Here is a 16,464-nt window from a genome sequence, read left to right as displayed (position 1 = left end):
AATTATTGATTTATAAGCAAATTGCTGTGATTTTGGATTTTACCAATTTTAGTACGTAATAAAAGCCATAACTGCTAATTTAAGCTAAGAAACAATAGACTTTTTGATTAAACGATATTTTGCAAAAAAAACAAATTCGTAAGTACCTTACGGGAAAATTTGTACCAATTGCCACTGACGGACCTATCACAGGACGGACCTATTTCTCCATGCTTCAGCTTATCACAATATTAAAATTTTTATATAATTTATTTTAAAAGTTTTCTGGAAGCTGTTCTAAATCGGGACATCGCCCACAAAAACCAGCGCTTATTTGGTCGTTTGTAAACAGTCTCCTCTATATCGCCTGGCCCTTGACAAATTGATTTCAATTGCAGTTTATTGTTTGCAAGGTTACCAAAGCATTTTGATCTATTACATTCAGAAATAAAGTTATTCGTGGTGGAATTCAAGAGTGATAGTGGCTGGAAACCCACAATTGGCTATCGCTAGAGCTCTCCAGCATTTGAATGAGAATAAATCCTATGCGACTCGTACTATTACTCGTTACAGTGATGTTGGCAGTATTGCATTGCGTCCAAAAAAAAAAAGGGGGGAGGAAAAAACGGTGTAACAACACCAAAAATGATTCAAAAAAATTAAGGCCAGATTTGATTGCAAACCACACCGCAGTGGTAGAAAACTTGCTCGTGAGCTGAACATATCACGAAAGGGATATATAAAATTTTGACAAAATTTTCCATAGAAATAAAATTTTGACAAAATCTTCTATAGAAATAAAACTTTGATAAAATTTTCTATAAAAATAAAATTTTGACAAAATTTTCCATAGAAATAAAATTTTGACAAAATTGTCTACAGAAATAAAATTTTGACAAAATTTTCTATACAAATAACATTTTGACAAAATTTTCCATAGAAATAAAATTTTGACAAAATTTTCTATAGAAGTAAAATTTTGACAAAATTTTCTATAGAAATAAAATTTTGACAAAATTTTCTATAGAAATAAAATTTTGACAAAATTTTCTATAGAAATAAAATTTTGACAAAAATTTCGATAAAAATAAAATTGAGACAAAATTTTCCACAGAATTAAAAGAATTAAAATTTTGACAAAATGTTCTATAGAAATCAAATTTAGACAAAATTTTCTATAGAAATATAATTTTGTATAGAAATAAAATTTTGACAAAAGTTTCGATAAAAATAAAATTTAGGCAATATTTTCTATAGAAAAAACATTTTAACAAAATTTTCCATAGAAATAAAATTTTGACAAAATCTTCTATAGAAATAAAACTTTGATAAAATTTTCTATAAAAATAAAATTTTGACAAAATTTTCCATAGAAATAAAATTTTGACAAAATTGTCTACAGAAATAAAATTTTGACAAAATTTTCTATACAAATAACATTTTGACAAAATTTTCCATAGAAATAAAATTTTGACAAAATTTTCTATAGAAATAAAATTTTGACAAAATTTTCTATAGAAATAAAATTTTGACAAAATTTTCTATAGAAATAAAATTTTGACAAAAATTTCGATAAAAATAAAATTGAGACAAAATTTTCCACAGAATTAAAAGAATTAAAATTTTGACAAAATGTTCTATAGAAATCAAATTTAGACAAAATTTTCTATAGAAATATAATTTTGTATAGAAATAAAATTTTGACAAAAATTTCGATAAAAATAAAATTTAGGCAATATTTTCTATAGACAAAACATTTTAACAAAATTTTCCATAGAAATAAAATTTTGACAAAATCTTCTATAGAAATAAAACTTTGATAAAATTTTCTATAAAAATAAAATTTTGACAAAATTTTCCATAGAAATAAAATTTTGACAAAATTGTCTACAGAAATAAAATTTTGACAAAATTTTCTATACAAATAACATTTTGACAAAATTTTCCATAGAAATAAAATTTTGACAAAATTTTCCTTAGAAATAAAATTTTGACAAAATTTTCCATAAAAATAAAATTTTGACAAAATTTTCGATAAAAATAAAATTTAGACAAAATTTTCCATAGAAATAAAATTTTTACAAAATTTTCAATAGAAATAAAATTTTGACAACATTTTTTATCGAAATAACATTTTGACAAAATTTTCTATAGAAATAACATTTTGACAAAATTTTCCACAGAAATAAAATTTAGACAAACTCTTCTATAGAAATAAAATTTTGACAAAATATTCTATAGAAATAAAATTGTGACAAAATTTTCTATAGAAATCAAATTTTGACAAAGTTTTCCATAGAAATAAAATTTTGACAAAATTTCCCATAGAAATAAAATTTTGACAAAATTTTCTATAGAAATATAATTTAGACAAAATTTTCTATAGAAATAAAATTTTGTATAGAAATAAAATTTTGACAAAAATTTCTAAAGAAATAAAATTTAGACAAAATCTTCTATAGAAATAAAAGTTAGACAAAATTATCGATAAAAATAAAATTTAGACAAAATTTTCTATAGAAATAACTTTTTAACAAAATTTTCGATGGAAATAAAATGTAGACAACTTTTTCTATAGAAATAACATTTTGACAAAATTTTCTGTAGAAATAAAAATTTGAGAAAATGTTCTATAGAAATAAAATTTTGAGAAGATTTTCTAAAAAATAATATTTTGACAAAATTTTTCATAGAAATAAAATGTTGACAAAATTTTCTATAGAAATAAAATTTTGAGAAATTTTTCTTAGAAATAAAGTTTTTACGAAATTTTCCATAGAAATAAAATATTGACAAAATTTTCTATAGCAATTAAATTTTGACAAAATTTTCTATAGGAATTAAATTTTGACAAAATTTTCTATAGAAATAAAATTTTAACAAAATTTTCTTTAGAAATAAAATTTTGACAAACTTTTTTTATAGAAATAATATTTTGACGAAATGTTCTATAGAAATAAAATTGTGATATTTTTTAAGTTTGGTAAATTTTTCTAATAATTTTGGTAGATTATTTTTGTCACGAGTGGTAACCGTGATTGAGACCTGTCGACATTTTAGAGAGTAACACAAAAGTGTTAAGAAGGTGCTTCGCTGGGAATGGGTTAAAATACAACAGAGCGGATTTCGAGCTGCGTGTGATGGCTTTGTCGAACGTTTGAAGGACATAATTCGAACCAAAGGGTCAATTGAAAAAATATAAACTGATCCAAAGTTTGTGTTATTTCCGATTCTTCTGTTTTTGAACAATAAATTTAAACAAGAAGGCTGAAACAAGTATATACCGCCGAATGTTCAGCCAGGACGAATCTTATGTACCCACATCCACCTATCCACCATGGATTGCATAGAAAGTTCTACAAAAGACTCGCTTGAATAACTTAGATTGTGGTGACATTTCCGATGAGATGGCATCTTAAAAATTCGTAACATTGTCATATAAATTGTAATTCTAACAAAGCGTTTTTTTATTTACCTGAATTACATTACTAATGCAATAAGCCACGGTCACCTAAAAATAGAACAAGACAGGAAATATATTAAAGGTTATTGAAATTTAAAAAAGGGAAATTTTAAAATTATTTAGTAGATATTAGGGAAAAAAGGGTTTGTTATAATTGTACATCGAAAGAAAGTTTTCATTAATATAACGAACACTTGTCACTAAGACCATGAAAATGTTCATTAAGTGTTATCTGATCTATATATAGCGTGGTTTTAGTAGCGTGGTTTAGATTTCTCGGTTGAATATAAACTTTGTAATTTTTAATTATTTAATTTTTTTATATAAATCCTTGACATTATTGGAAATGTCGTGGACCATATACAATATTAGGCTTGTGAAAAAATTGTCTATTTTTAGTCCATGATGTTTATTGTCTTTAAAACATATTTGCCAAAAAAAACTCCGAAATTATGCTCAAAGTTATCAGTGGCTGGGCAAATATGCCTTAAGTATTGTCTTTGATTTGTAAACTTTAGGCAACACAACTATAGTGTGGCCACCATTGATAGGCAACACCTCATAACACCCAAAAAGTTTAACAAAAAAAAAAAAAAATACGTTTGACAAAAAATAATATTAGGCACATAGTTTTTGAGCACTTGGAAAGCAAAAAATATGTTGGACCAGGGGAGTAGAGTTGCCACCCACTTCTGGGAAAAAATTTTTATTTATTATTTAATTTTATGATTCTTAAAAATTAAAGTTTTTAAAGGTATGGACTTTATAGAAAATTTAGTCAAAATTTTATTTTTATAGAAAAATTTGCTTAAATTTTGTCTTTAATGAAATTTTTCTTTTCTACAGAATACTTTGTCACACTTTTATTTCTATAGAAAATTTTGTCAAAATTGTTTTCTATAGAATTTTTGTCAAATTTTATTTCTATAGAAAATTTGTTAACATTTTATTTCTATAGAAAATGTTGTCAAAATTTTATTTCTATAGAAAATTTTGTCAACATTTTATTTTTATGGAAAATTCGGTCAACATTTTATTTCTATAGAAAATTCGGACAAAATTTTTTTTCTATAGAAAATTTTGTCCCTCTCCCTTTCCAAAGAAAATTTTGTTCAAATTGTATTTCTATAGAAAATTCGGTGAACATTTTATTTCTATAGAAAATTCGGTCAAAATTTTATTTCTATAGAAAATTCGGTCAAAATTTTATTTCTTTAGAAAATTTTGTCAAAATTTTATTCATAGAGAAAATTTTGTCAAAATTTTATTTCTATAGAAAAATTTGTCAAAATTTTATTTCTATAGAAAAATTTTTCACAATTTTATTTCTATAGAAAATTCGGTCAACATTTTATTTCTATAGAAAATTCGGTCAAAAATGTATTTCTATAGAAAATTCGGTCAAAATTTTATTTCTTTAGAAAATTTTGTCAAAATTTTATTCATAGAGAAAATTTTGTCAAAATTTTATTTCTACAGAAAAATTTGTCAAAATTTTGTTTCTATAAAAAATTTTTCAAAATTTTATTTCTTTAGAAAATTTTGCAAAAATTGTATTTCTATAGAAAATGTTGTCTAAATTTTCTTTATATAGAAAATTTTGTAATTTTTTCTATCTAAAATGTTGTCAAAATTTTATTTCTATAGAAATTTTGTCAACATTTTAGTTCTATAGAAATTTTTGCTAACATTTTAGTTCTATATAAATTTTTGTCAAAATTTTATTTCTATAGAAAATTTTTTCAATATTTTATTTCTATAGATTTTTTTGGCAAAATTTATTTTTATAGAAAATTTTGTCAAAACTTTTGTCTATAGAAAATTTTGTCAAAATTTTTTTCTATAGAAAATTTTGTCAACATTCTATTTCTAGAGACAATTTGTGAAGTACCTATTAGTTGAGGAGGAGGAATTTTCTACCAATCAGTAAGTAACAGTAAAAAATCTACCATTTTTGGTAGCATTCTACCAATTGTGGCAACCGTGCTTGGTAACCCTAATTTGTGCATTGCCATTATAGCAGCACCAAAAACACATTTTTGTGACTTCATCTGAAAGTGGGTGCCTCCTTGCAAGGTTATGTTACGTCAACACTCATGCGGAGGCGTTCTCACTTGAGTGTTGTAAAATGCTACAACAGCAGGAGGAAAAGGCGTTTCTTTTGCCAACACCAATTCAATGTGGTATCGCAAAAACAATCGAAAATTAATTGTAAACTTGTCTTTGTGAATTGGAAGTGCAAAAAAGCAAAAAAAACTAACGAAAATATATTGCCAAAAGTTTATTAATTGCCAAACTATAAAGCGATTTGTTACATCTGCTCATAAGAAAGCGATAAAAGTTTCGTCGGCTAATGATTGGATTGAAAAAAATTTTGGGAGAGAACTTTTTCTTTGGTTTTTGGAACCAAAGTTCACTTGGACATTTTTCTTAAATAGGGTTTGAATTGAACATGACAAGGGAATTAGACCATTCAAAAAATTCGGTGTGTAACAAGTAAGGTAAGATTGGGTTATTTCAGGCTTACTGACTAAGTGAACAGTCAAATTCAAAATATTATTTCTGTAAAAAGTTTTGTCAAAATTTTCATTTCTATAGAAAATTTTGTCAAAATTTTATTTTTTAGAATACTTTGTCAAAACTTCATTTCTATAGAAAATCCTGTCAAAATTTCATTGCCATAGAAAATTTTGTCAAAATTTTATTTCTATAGAAAATTTTGTCAAAATTTTATTTCTATAGAAAATTTTTTCAAAATTTTATTTCTATAGAAAATTTTGTCAAAATTTTATTTCTATAGAAAATTTTGTCAAAATTTTATTTCTATAGAAAATTTTGTCAAAATTTTATTTCTAAAGAAAATTGTGTCAAAATTTTATTTCTATAGAAAATTTTGTCAAAATTTTATTTCTATAGAAAATTTTTTCAAAATTTTATTTCTATAGAAAATTTTGTCAAAATTTTATTTCTATAGAAAATTTTGTCAAAATTTTATTTCTATAGAAAATTTTGTCAACGTTTCATTTCTATAGAAAATTTTGTCAAAACTCTATTTCCATAGAAAAGTTTGTCAAAATTTTCTTTCTATAGAAAATTTTGTCAAAATTTTGTTTCTCTAGAAAATTTTGTCAAAATTTTATTTCTCTAGAAAATTTTGTCAAAATTTTATTTCTATACATTTTTTTCACAATTTCATTTCTATAGAAAATTTTGTCAAAATTTTTATTTCTATAGAAAATTTTGTCAAAATTTTTTTCTATAGAATATTTTGTTAAAATTTCATTTCTATAGAAAATTTTGTCAAAATTTCATTGCAGTAGAAAATTTGGTTAAAACTCTATTTCTATAGAAAATTTTCTCAAAATTTTATTTTTATAGAAAATTTTGTCAAAATTTCATTGCTATAGAAAAATTTGTCAAAATTATATTTCTATACAAAATTTTGTCAACATTTTATTTCTATAGAAATTTTTGTCAAAATTTTATTTCTATGGAAAATTTTGTCCAAATTTTATTTCAATAGAATTTTTTGTCAAAATTTAATTTCTATAGAAAATTTTGTCAAAATTTTATATCTATAGAAAATGTTGTCAAAATTTTATTTCTATAGAAAATTTTGTCAACATTTTATTTCTATAGAAAATTATTTAAAAATGTTATTTCTATAGAAAATTATTTCAAAATTTTATTTCTGTGAAATTATATAGATGTTTAGAAAAAAAACAATGTTGTTAATGTTTGTTTAATTTTTTGCCAAAAATAAATTACACCACAGAGTCTTAATATACTCCAAATAAAAACGTCAGAAAAAAACTTCAGACCTCCAACATTGGTTAGTCACAGCATGTGATGCTAACAAGCACGAGTTCTCCGTAAGCTTCTACTGCTGCTTGATAATTAATCAAAACTTCTAAAATAGGTAGAGGGAATGGCAACAGTATTTAATGGCTTGTGATTTATTTCAAGATTCTGGGCAAATATGATATGAAAGATTAGCTACATAGACCATCAGTTTACATTAAAACTACACAGTGTGGTTTATGTTTATGTTTCCGTTCTCGTACATATCCATAGCCCACACAAAATTAGTTGAAATGATGGATGCTTACAATGCCAAGAATTTGGTTAACAAGAACCCTTCATAGTTGGGAGGTTGTTGTCTATGAAGGAAACCAACATAAATCGCCCTATGATGATTAACCAACACGATTTCCCCTTAGCGGAAATCTACTCACATTGTTCTTGACTTGGTTTAGTTTCGCTGTTTCAATACAAAGTTCTGAAATATTTTTGCATGTTTTTTTTCACATCTTTGATGTTTTCCTTTTGTGATTTTTCCCTTGGTGATTTGTATCTTAGAAGAGTTATGATTTTGTACTTTGGTTGCATGTAAACTGCGCATGAGCGCATTGTCTTCTATCTAGGTGATTTAATTACGGTAATGAATAGTAATGCATGAATAGAATTTGCATGAAGAATTTCGAATTGTTTTTGCCATGAACTTCATTTTTTCAATTAAACTAACCCGTACTGAAGAAAGTTTACGTCGTACAAAATTCAACAAGTAACCCTTAAATGCGCACTGTATCTTTTAAGATACAACCAAAAAAATCGTACATCTTAAAATCTTGACCAAATTCTATGAAATCAAGTTTGTAGCATGAAGACGAAAGAATTTTTAAGAGTGTTATTTTTAAAAATATGTTTTTCTGGAAAATTTGTAGTACTTCTGAGAAATCTGTAGTCAAAATTAAAAAACACATTTTGACCAAAAATTTAAAAAACTACAAATTAACATAGAAGGTCAATGATATTGACCAGAGGTGTAAGTAATGTGCAGATGTTCCTTTTTTCAATTTCGCATATTATATATTTTTTCGGAGGAGAAGAACTAGGTTGGATCTCCAGCTCATGATCTGGATGTAATACAAAATTTGAGTTATCCTCCATTAAGATGTATTTAATCAAATTGAATATTTTAAGTTTTCGTTAAATTTAAGAATTTGCATGCAAAGTTCCCAAGCATTCCAGTTTTTATTCCCCAAAGTATCCTTCCAATGTTAACTAAATATCTCCATATATGTAACCCATAATCCCAAATATTTTTCAGATTTTGTTTTTTTTTTTTTCGTGGAAATTCAATTTAAATTTAATACGGCAGCCACTTTCAAAGAATACCTCAAACCTTTAGTAACAATCCTTCGAAGTATGCAACCTGCTTGTATTTTCACATTCAGAAAGGGAGAGTAATGCACTTTTCCAGTTAACTTAATTGCAATTTTTCGGGGTTTTATTCATTTCCTATGCATGTCCATCTACCATGGCTTACTTTCCTTTGTTCATTTTCATTCCTTTTGTTTTTTTTTTTTTGTATTTCATGGTGGTGTTCCGCCATCGTATTGCCGCAATTTATATCATCATCCTTACAGTCGTTTACATTCTATAGGCGTTGAGCTAAGGAAAAGCCACAGTATATTTTGGAGAAAAAAATTTCAACAAAATGTGGTCAAATCGGTTTTTTTGGGTTACAGTTTTCCTTTCATTCTCTCCTTTTTGTCTTGCTAAAAATTCCTCTTCATATATTCACAATCACGCTGGATGACATAGTCGTTGAGTTGAGTAAGTGGGATATTTCCAAACAGAGGTTGTATGCCATTTTGCATTAGTGTGGGTTTGTTCTATATGAAAAAGCATCGTTATATAATTAAATTTCTTTTGGTGGGGGGATGATTGTGGGTAAAATGACTTTACGCATCTAGGTTAGGTTAGGTTAGGTTATGTGGCAGCCCGATGTATCAGGCTCACTTAGACTATTCAGTCCATTGTGATACCACAGTGGTGAACTTCTCTCTTATCACTGAGTGCTGTCCGATTCCATGTTAAGCTCAATGACAAGGGACCTCCTTTTTATAGCCGAGTCCGAACGGCGTTCCACATTCCAGTGAAACCACTTACCGCTGAAAAACTTTTTGGTGTTCGGTCGAAGCAGGAATCGAACCCTCGACCTTGTGTATGCAAGGCGGGCATGCTACCCATTGCACCACGGTGGCTCCCTTGGACCATGCTATGGTGTTTCGCGCATGTATCGCGATTTTATCAGCGCATCCAACCAAAAAGAATGTCCACTGGCATCGCAATTCTTAAGATCTCGTCGTAGCTAATATTCCATAGATCGGGTACCGAACGGCGTTCCACATTCGGACTCGGCTATAAAAAGGAGGTCCCTTGTCATTGAGCCCATAACCGTTGGTACGTGTCGTCGCGTGGTTAGCACCAGCTCTGTCTTGTGTGTTGCAAGTTCTAGTCCATGTGTCTCCAACCTGGACCATGCTATGGTGTTTCGCTGCGATATCGTCGGCGTATTCGATCAAAAAAATGTCCACTGGAATCTCAATTCTTGAGATTACGTCGTAACTACTATTACATAGATCGGGGCCCGAACGGCGATCCACATTCGGACTCGGCTATAAAAAGGAGGTCCCTTGTCATTGAGCCCATCACCGTTGGTACGTGTCGTCGCGTGATTAGCAACAGCTGTGTCTTGTGTGTTGCAAGTTCTAATCCATGTGTCTCCAACCAGGACCATGCTATGGAGTTTCGCTGCGATTTCGTTAGCGTATTCGACCAAAAAATGTCCACTGGCATCGCAATTCTTAAGATTTCGTCGTAGCTAATATTCCATAAATCGGGGCCCGAACGCCATTCCACATTCGGACTCGGCTATAAAAAAGGAGGTCCCTTATCATTGGTACGTGTTTCAACGTTGGTACGTGTCGCGTTATTAGCTCCAGCTCTGTCTTGTGTGTTGCAAGTTTTAGTCCATGCTATGGTGTTTCGCTGCGATATCGTCGGCGTATTCGATCAAAAAAATGTCCACTGGCATCGCAATTCTTAAGATCTCGTCGTAGCTAATATTCCATAGTTCGTGGCCCGAACGGCGTTCCATATTCGGACTCGACTATAACAAGGAGGTCCCTTGTCATTGAGCCCATCACCGTTGGTACGTGCCAACGCGTGATTAGCAACAGCTTTGTCTTGTGTGTTGAAAGTTCTAGTCCATGTGTCTCCAACCTGGACCATGCTATGGTGTTTCGCGTTTGTATCACCGCTGCGATTTCGTTAGCGTATCCAACCAAAAAAATGTCCACTGGCATCTCAATTCGTGAGATTACGTCAGCGTATCCGACCTAAACAATATTCACTGGCATCTCAATTCTTAAGATCTCGTCATAGCAAATAGTCCATAGATCGGGGCCCAGGATTGATCCCGCAGAAGCGCCTCATATTATTCTGGTTCCATCGTCGGTGTCATATATCAATATTCTGTCTTTTTGATAACTTCTTAATACCCGCATGAGTTACCCCGGAATTTCAAAATTATGCGCCAATGCTTGTAAGACGTCCGCCCATCTGAGATTATTAAAAACATATTTCTCGTCTAGTAGAACGACAGGACTGGGAGCCACCGTGGTGCAATTGTTAGCATGCCCGCCTTGCATACACAAGGTCGGGGGTTCGACCGAACACCAAATGCTGGTGCCATTTCTGAGGGTTTCAAAGCTTCTCTAAGTGGTTTCACTGCAATGTGGAACGCCGTTCGGACTCGGCTATAAAAAGTAGGTCCCTTGTCATTGAGCTTAACCTGGAATCGGGCAGCACTAAGTGATAAGAGAGAAGTTCACCAATGTGGTATCACAACGGACTGAATAGTCTAAGTGAGCCTGATACATCGGGCTGCCACCTAACCTAACCTATGATGGCTACCCCTTTGGGTAGCTATAGCCACGTCCAGTACATCTCTAAAAGCTCCCATTGTGGATTTTCCTGAGTGGAACTTAATTTAATTTTTTCCTTGTTAATGACCCACATTAATAAACCAGTAGAAGCCCATCTTATATTCTAACCATGTTTAACATGTTGAAATAATCACTAACCTAATTCTTTTTATAAAATGAGTTGTCAACAAAAACGACCTTAAATTACGACAGGCGCATAACCATTGCCTTGGTTCCTAACAATCCCCAAAGGAATTTCTGTTAACTTTGCGTATATTTGAAGATATATGGCATTGAGATTTTGTAAAGTAAGGAAAGTTAGTGTTGAAATGCCGCTAAAAATTGATTTTGGTCTAGTTTAGAGATGAGCTGTAATCGAATACAGAATTTGCAGTAGCGAGGGAGACGAGTATCTTTAACATTAGGAGGCTAAAATTTTTGGTTATTTGATATAGGACCAATGTAATTGATACCTTAATTTACTATTATAGAAAATGGTTTTTGGTTTTAATTTTTTTTTAAGTTATTAGTATCCAAAAAAAAAATTAAAATATAAATTGTCCAACCTGTTGTATAAGTAATTTTAATTGTATGGCCTCTGGGTTGTATAAGTAATTTTAATAGTATGGACTATAGGTCGTATACGCATTTTTAATTTTGAACTAGTGATGCAAAGTTAATTTCTATAGAGAGTATACCGTACATAAACTAATAAATTAAATAGTAGATAATTAAAGACCATCATAAATATTTATGACATTTAAATGCTAACCTATATTCGTTTACAAAACCATTGTAGTTGTATTCCTGGTTTTCCTAAACATGTCATTGGGAATTGCCATTTCCCATCAATAGTAAATTATCTAAATATAGCTTGTGAACTCGATTGCTTTTTCTTTTGCCATTATTACGACCTCTACTATCACTCCAATTCCCATTAAAATGTTGTGATATGTCCATTTAATGCTCTTTTATGTTTGCAGAGATCGCATGTATGTGCTGCTGTACAAGTGTATTTGTGGATAGCTTCTGGTGAAATTTGTTTAATTAAATCATATTTATTTTAATTATAGAGTAATTCTCTCTCTCAGTTTTCCTTCTACTACTACACATAGAATTTTTTCCCACTTCTACTTATGTACAATTTAATTAAATCTCTGGTTCTTTACTATGTGATGATAATGACAGAGACGACGACTACTACGATGACAGTGCTAACGACAACGACTATGGTAATGATTATTGCTGTAGTTATGGAATCATCATTATTGTTAGATGAATTTTTCTTTTCCCAATCAACTTTCTTTTGTATCCCATTTATATTGACTTAGATATTTATGGAAATTGTTGTTTAGAAGGAAAATAGGAAGGAGAAAATTAAATGGCATTTATATATAGCCATTAACGGTGAGTAGAAAAAAAAATGCAAGACCCTAGTAGTAGAATATTGGGAAATGTTTAATGTTTTCATTCAGGTCGTCATGGCTATTATTAAATTGGAAACAAAAAAACAAAACGAAAGAAAGCAACCAAAAAACGATCTCTGAATCTTAAGAAGTAGAATTGCATCTAAAATTTTTAGGGGCGACAACATTTAAATCTATATATTTGTATATTACATTTTGAGTAAATGAAAATTGTCATGGGTGGCGTATGACTAATTTAAATTTTTATATTAGTGAATTTGTAAATTCAAATCAATTGATTTTCATATAAAATATAAAATTTATAATTTACCAATTATATAGCTACAAACTCACATGCTCGATTTCAGTGTGTGCAAAACCAAATCGAATCTTATTAAATTGGAAAAAAGAAAGATAGAAAGAAAGCAACCAAAAAACCATCTTGGAACCTTAAGAAGTAGAATTGGTTCTAAAAAATTTAGGGGCGACAACATTTAAAACTATATATTTATATATTACATTTTGAGTAAATGAAAATTGTCATAATTTTGATTTTTATTGTATTGAATTTATAAAATCAAATCAATTGACTTTCATATAAGATATAAAATTTATAATTAGTCAATTATCGAATACGATGTGTGCAAAACCAAATCAAATCTTATTAAATTGGAAAGAAGAAAAAAAGAAAGCACGTAAGAAACTATCTCTGAACCTTAAGAAGTAGAATTGGTTTTAAAAATTTTTAAGGGGGGACAGTATTTAAATCTATATATTACATTTTGAATAGATGAAAATTGTCATATTTAAGAAAATAGGAAAATTTGTCAAAATTTTATTTATATAAAAAAATTTGTCAAAATTTTATTTCCATAGGACATTTTTTCTGTAGAAATAAAATTTTCACAAATTTTTCCAAAGGAATTAAATTTTGACTAAATTTTCTATAGCAATAAAATGTTGGGAAAAATTTCCAAAATTTCTAAATTTTGACAAATTTTTCTATAGAAGTAAAATTTTGACAGAACTTTCTATAGAAATGAAATTTTGACAAAATTTTCTATAAAAATAAAATTTTAGCAAAATTTTCCAAAGGAATTAAATTTTGACAAAATTTTTTATAGAAATAAAATTTGGACAAAATTTTCTATAGAAATAAAATTTTGACAAAATTTTCTATAGAAATAAAACTTTAACAAAATTTTCTATAGAAATAAAATTTTTATTATATTTCATGTTAGCCTGATACCGAAACAGGCAATTGACGTCCAAATGCATTATATCTAATTATACAATTACTTTTCGAGCTTTATGGACAGATATAGATTAAGGAACTTGGTTAATAGAGCAATTGAAAAGAAAACGCCAGATACAAATCTATTCACGCCGTGACTGTACATGTTTCGGTTCGGGCGAATGAACCTTTCCACAGCCTTTAGTATAGATCTGGCTGGGAGAGATAACTCAATTTTGGGCCCTTTATGCTAACTCCTTATGGAGAAAACATTTGGGAAATTTCCTCTTACAAATTGAATCATCTTTTGACAACATATTTCTATAGAAATTTTCTATAGAAATAAATTTTTAACTAAATTTTCTACAGAAATAAAATTTTGATAAAAATTTCTATAGAAATAAAATTTTGCAAAAAAATTCATATGGAAATAAATTTTTTACAAAATTTTCTATAGACATAAAATTTTGACAAAATTTTTCAAAGGAATTAAATTTTGACAACATTTTCTATAGAAATAAAGTTTTGACAAAATTTTTCTATAGAAATAAAAATTTTGACAACATTTTTTGAAACAATTTTTTCCTATAGAAATAAAAATTTTCTATAGAAATAAAATTTTCGAGTGGCAACCGTGCGGGGTTTGAAAAATAAAATTTTGACAAAGTTTCTATAGAAGTAAAATTTTGACAAAATTTTCTATAGGAATAAAATCGTGCAAAATATGATTTTTGGTAAAATTTTCTCAAAAGTTTGGTAGATAATTTTTTTTTGGATCGAGTGGCAACCGTGCGGGGTTTGAAAAATAAAATTTTGACAAAATTTTCTATAGAAATAAAGTTATGAAAAATAAATTTTATAGGTATAAAATTTTGACAAAATTTCCTATAGAAATAAAATTTTGACAAAATTTCCTATAGAAATAAAAGTTTGATAAAATTTTCAACAGAAATAAAATTATGACAACATTTTCCAAAGAAATTAAATTTTTATAAAATTTCCTACAGAAATAAAATTTTGGCTAAATTTTCTATAGAAATAAAATTTTGACAAAATTTTCCAAAGACATTAAATTTTGGCAAAATTTTCTATAGAAATAACATTTTGATAAAATTTTCTATAGAAATAAAATTTTGACAAAATTTTCTATAGAAATAAAATTTTGACAAAATTTTCCATAGAAATAAAATTGTGACAAAATTTTCTATAGAAATAAAATTTTGACAAAAGTTTCTATGGAAATAAGATTTTGACAAAATTTTCTATAGAAATAAAATTTTGTCAAAATTTTCTATAGAAATAAAATTTTGATAAAATTTTAAACAGAAATAAAATTTTAGTGAAATTTTTTATATAAATAAACTTTTGACAAAATTTTCCAAAGAAATTAAATTTTTATAAAATTTCCTACAGAAATAAAAATTTGGCAAAATTTTCTATAGAAATAAAATTTTGACAACATTTTCCAAAGGCATTAAATTTTGACAAAATTTTCCAAAGGCATTAAATTTTGAAAAAAAAAATTTATAGAAATAAAATGTTGGCAAAATTTTCTATAGAAATAGCATTTTGACAAAATTTTCTATAGAAATAAAATTTTGGCAAAATTTTCTATAGATATAAAATTTTGACAAATTTTTTTATAGATATAAAATTTTGACAAAACTTTCTATAGAAAAAATTTTGACTAAATATTCTATAGATATACATTTTTAACTAAATTTTCTATAGAAATAAAATTTTGACAAAATTTTCTATAGAAATAAAATTTTGCAAAAATTTCCTATGGAAATAAATCTTTGACAAAATTTCCTATAGAAATAAGTTTTTGGCAATGTTTTCTGTAGAAATAAAATTTTGACAAAATTTTTTCCTATAGAAATAAAATTTTGACAAAATTTTCTATAGGAATAAAATATTGCAAAATATAATTTTTGGTAAAATTTTCTCAAAAGTTTGGTAGATTATTTTTGGATCGAGTGGCAACCGTTCTTAATAGTTCACAAATTGGTGAAGATTTTAAAACAATGCGAGAACTGATCTAATTGTATAATTTAAAAATTTAGTTTCCCTTACATCTCGGGTTTGCACTTGAACTTATGGATATGATGTTTGCATGGGATCATTTGCTATATTATCTATAATTTTCTACCCTACAAATACAATTGAATTAGGTTTTGTTTCTCCTACATATTGGCATAAAAATATATCATTTGGGTCTATATATACGTACTGGGCACATATATCTGAATATATTAAAAAGGTAATGGAATTAATATAGGAATAAAATTAGGTGAGCCTGCTTGATTAACGTCTAAGCTTAAAAATTGTATGCATGGATATTCTGTGTGCAAATCTACCCAAGGGAAATCATTCACAATATGTATGTGTCTTATATGGCTCACAAATTTGTGAAGATTTTAAATCAAAGCGAGAACTGATCTAATTACACAATTAAAAAATTTAGTTGTTCTTACATCACAGGTTTACACTTGAACTTATGGATATGATGTGTGCATGGGATCATTTGCAATATTTATGTTTTTCAGTTTACTATATCTATAATTTACTATCCTAGAAATACAATTGAATAAATTTTTTCCACAT

At 27.8% G+C, this 16,464-nt stretch overlaps 1 protein-coding gene across 6 annotated transcripts in view; it reads right to left on the bottom strand.

Annotated features, from left to right (window-relative positions):
- Prosap (SH3 and multiple ankyrin repeat domains prosap) overlaps positions 1–16,464 on the bottom strand; it is a 579,703-nt gene that overhangs the window by 288,646 nt on the left and 274,593 nt on the right. For 5 of the 6 annotated variants that reach the window (XM_075313696.1, XM_075313695.1, XM_075313699.1 and 2 more), the window contains one exon: positions 3,455–3,490. The exons of the other annotated variant lie outside the window; for it this stretch is intronic. The gene's annotated coding sequence lies outside the window, so the exon portion shown is untranslated. The remainder of the gene's footprint in view (positions 1–3,454; positions 3,491–16,464) is intronic. 6 annotated transcript variants of the gene reach the window in all.

This window comes from Haematobia irritans, chromosome 5 (genome assembly GCF_050003625.1).
Source record: "Haematobia irritans isolate KBUSLIRL chromosome 5, ASM5000362v1, whole genome shotgun sequence".
In the NCBI taxonomy this organism is placed as follows: domain Eukaryota; kingdom Metazoa; phylum Arthropoda; class Insecta; order Diptera; family Muscidae; genus Haematobia; species Haematobia irritans.
Note: the sequence above shows the minus strand (reverse complement) of the source record. Positions and strands in the feature narration are given on the sequence as shown.